The sequence below is a fragment of the Pseudorca crassidens genome, chromosome 20, assembly GCF_039906515.1.
Source record: "Pseudorca crassidens isolate mPseCra1 chromosome 20, mPseCra1.hap1, whole genome shotgun sequence".
NCBI lineage: Eukaryota > Metazoa > Chordata > Mammalia > Artiodactyla > Delphinidae > Pseudorca > Pseudorca crassidens.
This window is the reverse complement of record NC_090315.1, coordinates 24,930,843-24,936,353: the sequence shown is the minus strand read 5'-3', so window position 1 is coordinate 24,936,353 and position 5,511 is coordinate 24,930,843.

Sequence of the window (5,511 nt, the reverse complement as noted above, 5' to 3'; positions counted from 1 at the left end):
CCTCCCAGCTGGCGTCCCAGGAAACCGAGGCTATGGGATCCAGGCTGGAGTGAACTCACACCAGAGGGCCCACATCATGAAACTGTGAATAACCCAGCCGTTGGGACCTCAGAGCAGAAGGCCCACATCCCCATGTGGATGTGAACCTGGCAGGAGTGTCCTCGCACCACTCGCTGCACATCCGAAAATGTGGGGAGCCAAGGAGTTAAGGCCTGACGCCAGAGCACCCTCATTACCGAGGGGAGGAGGCTCCCAGCAGGCTGCAACTGACACCAGAGGGCCCATGTCGCCAAGGAGAAGCGTGCCGGCCAAGCAGGAGTGACCTCACTGCAGAGGGCCCAGCTCACAGTAGAGTGAGGGTCCCAGCCAGGATCAGACTCTCACCAGAGGGCCCACATGACCAAGGGGATGGGAACCTGGCAGGCGTGTCCTCACACTAGTTGGGCCACATCATCGAAATGGAAGAAACCCAGCACATGTGGCCTCAATCCAGAGGACGCACATCACCAAGGGGCTGGGAGTGAGGCAGGCAGGAGTAGCCTCACAACAGAGGGCCCATAGAATAAAAAGGTGAGGAATCCAGCAGTTGGAACCTCCCGTCAGGCGGCCAGGAACACAGACGCCATGGGATCCTGGTCGGAGTGAACTTACATCACAGAGCCCACACCATGGAACTGTGAGCAACCCAGCCGTTGGGACCTCAGAGCAGAAGGCCCACATCCCCAGCAGGATGGGAACCTGGCAGGAGTGTCCTGGCATCACTGGCTGCACATCAGAAAACGGGAGGAGCCCAGCAGTTACGGTCTTAAGCCATAGGGACCTCATCAACCAGGGGAGGAGGAGCCCGGTGGGCTCCAACTGCCACCCGAGGGCCCACGTCGCCAAGGCGACGTGTGCGAGCCAGGTAGGAGTGACCTCACATCGGAGGACCCACCTCACAGAAGTTTGAGGAACCCAGCCAGGATCAAACTCTCACCAGAGGGCCCAAATCACGAAGGGGATGGGAACAAGGCAGGAGTGTCCTCCTACCAGTGTGGTCACTTCATCGAAAGGTGAGGGAACCAGCACATGTGTCTCGGTGGAAGGAGCCAAAAGGCCCACCTTCTTAAGGTCTCCTCTAGAGCTCCCGGACACCCTGCCGTCTTAGGCCTAACAATTGGACATTGTGACGGCATGGAGAGCCTGGGAACCCTAAGACACGGTGGAAGTGCGACTCGCAAGCTGGGTGCCAGGAACCTTCGAAGCACAGTGTGGTTTCATGTACGAAAGCGAGCCCAAGCGTCTGAGGCTGGTAGCCTTTTGCTTGAGAGGGTTGGTATCCTCGTGGGTCTGACGGCTACTTCCCCGTTTCCGCCACCCTCAGGAAACTCTTCAGCAGAGTCTTTGGAACCCGCTGAGAGAGAACAGCTGCCAAGTGGATGCACAGAACAGTCACCTCGATACCAGCCCCGTGTCCCAAGCAACGATCCTTCCCCGGAGGGTACTTAACCCACCCAGGGATTCAAGCAGGGGGTTTGCCTTGTCCAACTTGCACAGGAAAGTGGCAAGAGATGTAGGGCTCATCTACTTGCGTTCACACTACGTGGCCCGGAGAAGTTGTCACGGAGCCGAATGCAGCACCCTTCCTCCACCACGTGTGTACACCAAAGGAGCGCCGGGCACTGGGTGTTCTCAGGTCAAGAGAGAAGTCCTTGTTCTGTGCTGCACCTGCTGGGTGCTTCAAAGGTTCTCTGATCTTCCTCCTCTGGAAGCTTTTCAGAGCTGAGGCTACCCCTGGGGTGCAAAAGCAGAGAGACGTAGAGGCCTTTCACACTGAAGGCGTGGGCTTGTTTCCCAGGGAGAAAACCTCATTCAGCTTGAACGAGGGACGCGGAGAGGAGAGTACGCTTTCTCGTTGTTTGGAGGCGCCTTGCGCTTGGATTCAAAGCTGCCTTGAACAGCACTAGCGGCCCGACGTCTCTGCACGGCAGGGCTGTCGTTGTGGGCCGAGGCTGCGTGTTCTCCCAAAACGAAAACCGTGCTGGCAATCCCTTTCTAGGAACTCCTCCCACGGCACCCCAGGTTCAGCTCCGGCCGAACGAAAGGCGACCTCAGGCCTCAAGGTGAAGTTCCAGCGTTTCACGTCAGGGGAGTTGGGTGTGCAGGGGTCTCCGATGAGGCCATACTCCACCACGGAGTGCCTTAACCCTGCGACGCTCCTGGGGACACACAGGGTAGGAGACCATTCACCAGTTTCGCATGATGACCTCTCTCCGTGCCGGAACGGCGGCCTCTGGCTTCTGAGGAGCCTTCGCGTAAGCAGGCCCCTGGAGACAACTCTTCACATTCATAGCTAGGGCAGTGTACTCCTCTCTGTGTTGCCCAGGTTGAATGGCCCAGTCGTCAGAGAGACTGGCGAAAGCAGCGCTGGGCGGACTCCCTTTGCCAGTCAGTCGAACGGCCTCCTTGACTGAAAGAGAACTGCAGTGCCAAAAGACACCGCGCTGACGACTGGCTCGGGGAAGAGACTCGGGACAGCACTCTCACAGAAGCGAAAGCTAGGCCGTGGGCCCAGCCTCAGGAGCAGTACGTACGTTTGCCACACTTCTTTACACAGCTAGGCGTGAGCCAGAGAGCCTTGGTCACTGAGGCCTACCTAAGGTACTGCCATACTTACCCACTAGATCCCACGCAGAGGTCCCTGTGCCCCAAAGGGCCTCCACGGAAGGGCCCTGTTCCTCCCGTTGTGTTTCCTTGAGGTAATCAGAAACCACTGAGGATACCTGTAGGAGCTCAGGTATGAAGCTGGGCGACCCTGGCCAAACCTGATTCCCCTCCGTGCTAGACGAGACAGTGGCGGGTCCTCAGCTGCCTGAAGCACACTCCTCGCGCGCACCTTCTCTTTGCTGCCGGAAGGCCTCACGTAAGAAGTCTGAGTTGACTCGTGACAGAAGAAGTCTGAGTTGACTCGTGTGAGGCCTGCTGCTCTCCGTTCCTTGCTGGGAGCTTCAGCAGGAGCGCTCTGGAGCTCGCTGGCAGGAGAACTGTGAGTCCCCCCCGCCCCACCCCGGCCTCAAGCAAAAGTCCAGATTTCCCCCGTTAGTAACACCTCGGAGTGCCAGAGGGAGCGGAGGGGCATGCGTTAACGGAATGCTTCAACCGTGGAAGGTATTTCACGAGACACTGTGCACTCACGTTCGTTGTAACAACTGTCAAAGGGCACTCACTGTATGCCTTCCAGCTCCTCGGCCGTGTTTGAGCCCCAGGAAGTAAATGCGTTCGTTTGACTAAGCTCCGTGAACGTGCAACGGTGATGGCGAAGCGCTGCCCTGTTCGCTCGAAAGCTCTCGTTCGTGCGGCCTTCACACGGCCTCAAGGTACGCAGTTCTAAACAGCCTTCCATTCCATGCTGGTGTGCCAAGCCCCCCACCCACCCGCAGGGAGGAATTTGGGCTCTTCTGAGAAACACCAGTGTGCGCCACAAGTGAAACCAGGGCGTCTCCCCCAGGACGTCGCCGACCGGCAGCCGGATGCCAGAGGTGTACTTCCAGCCGGAAAAAGAGGGAAAAGCACAGCTTTCCCGGGGACAATTCTGGACCCTTGGGACCATCCAGAATCACCAAGGCCTCAACTTTGCACGGCCTGGGGAACGCTCTTCCGCCTGTCCAGCAATCCCCACGTCAAAACCTTTCTCAGCAGAGGCAGGCACTCTCTCCCTTGTACTAGATAGCTCGGCAGAGCCTTCCGAGAAACATGCTGCGTCATTCAGCTTGAACGTGGGACGCGGAGGGGAGAGTACGCTTTCTCCCCGTTTGGAGGCGCCTTGCGCTTGGCTTCAAAGCTGCCTTGAACAGCACTAGCGGCCCGACGTCTCTGCACGGCAGGGCTGTCGTTGTGGGCCGAGGCTGCGTGTTCTCCCAAAGCGAAAACCGTGCTGGCAATCCCTTTCTAGGAACTCCTCCCACGGCACCCCAGGATCAGCTCCGGCCGAACGAAAGGTGACCTCAGGCCTCAAGGTGAAGTTCCAGCGTTTCACGTCAGGGGAGCTGGGTGTGCAGGTGTCTCCGATGAGGCCATACTCCACCACGGAGTGCCTTAACCCTGCGACGCTCCTGGGGACACACAGGTTAGGAGCCCATTCACCAGGTTCGCATGGTGACCTCTCTCCGTGCCGGAACGGCGGCCTCCGGCTTCTGAGGAACCTTAACGTAAGCAGGCCCCTGGAGACAGCTCTTCACATTCATAGCTAGGGCAGTGTACTCCTCTCTGGTTTGCCCAGGTTGAGTGGCCCAGTCGTCAGAGAGACTGGCGAAAGCAGCGCTGGGCGGGCTCCCTTTGCCAGTCAGTCGAACGGCCTCCTTGACTGAAAGAGAACTGCAGTGCCAAAAGACACCGCGCTGACGACTGGCTCCGGGAAGAGACTCGGGACAGCACTCTCACAGAAGCGAAAGCTAGGCCGTGGGCCCAGCCTCAGGAGCAGTACGTACGTTTGCCACACTTCTTTACACAGCTAGGCGTGAGCCAGAGAGCCTTGGTCACTGAGGCCTACCTAAGGTACTGCCATACTTACCCAGTAGATCCCACGCAGAGGTCCCTGTGCCCAAACTGGCCTCCACGGAAGGGCCCTGTTCCTCCCGTTGTGTTTCCTTGAGGTAATCAGAAACCGCTGAGGATACCTGTAGGAGCTCAGGTATGAAGCTGGGCGACCCTGGCCAAACCTGATTCCCCTCCGTGCTAGACGAGACAGTGGCGGGTCCTCAGCTGCCTGAAGCACACTCCTCGCGCGCACCTTCTCTTTGCTGCCGGAAGGCCTCACGTAAGAAGTCTGAGTTGACTCGTGACAGAAGAAGTCTGAGTTGACTCGTGTGAGGCCTGCTGCTCTCCGTTCCTTGCTGGGAGCTTCAGCAGGAGCGCTCTGGAGCTCGCCGGCAGGAGAACTGTGAGTCCCCCCCGCCCCACCCCGGCCTCAAGCAAAAGTCCAGATTTCCCCCGTTAGTAACACCTCGGAGTGCCAGAGGGAGCGGAGGGGCATGCGTTAACGGAATGCTTCAACCGTGGAAGGTATTTCACGAGACACTGTGCACTCACGTTCGTTGTAACAACTGTCAAAGGGCACTCACTGTATGCCTTCCAACTCCTCGGCCGCGTTGGAGCCCCAGGAAGTAAATGCGTTCGTTTGACTAAGCTCCGTGAACGTGCAGCGGTGATGGCGAAGCGCTGCCCTGTTCGCTCGAAAGCTCTCGTTCGTGCGGCCTTCACACGGCCTCAAGGTACGCAGTTCTAAACAGCCTTCCATTCCATGCTGGTGTGCCAAGCCCCCCACCCACCCGCAGGGAGGAATTTGGGCTCTTCTGAGAAACACCAGTGTGCGCCACAAGTGAAACCAGGGCGTCTCCCCCAGGACGTCGCCGACCGGCAGCCGGATGCCAGAGGTGTACTTCCAGCCGGAAAAAGAGGGAAAAGCACAGCTTTCCCGGGGACAATTCTGGACCCTTGGGACCATCCAGAATCACCAAGGCCTCAACTTTGCAC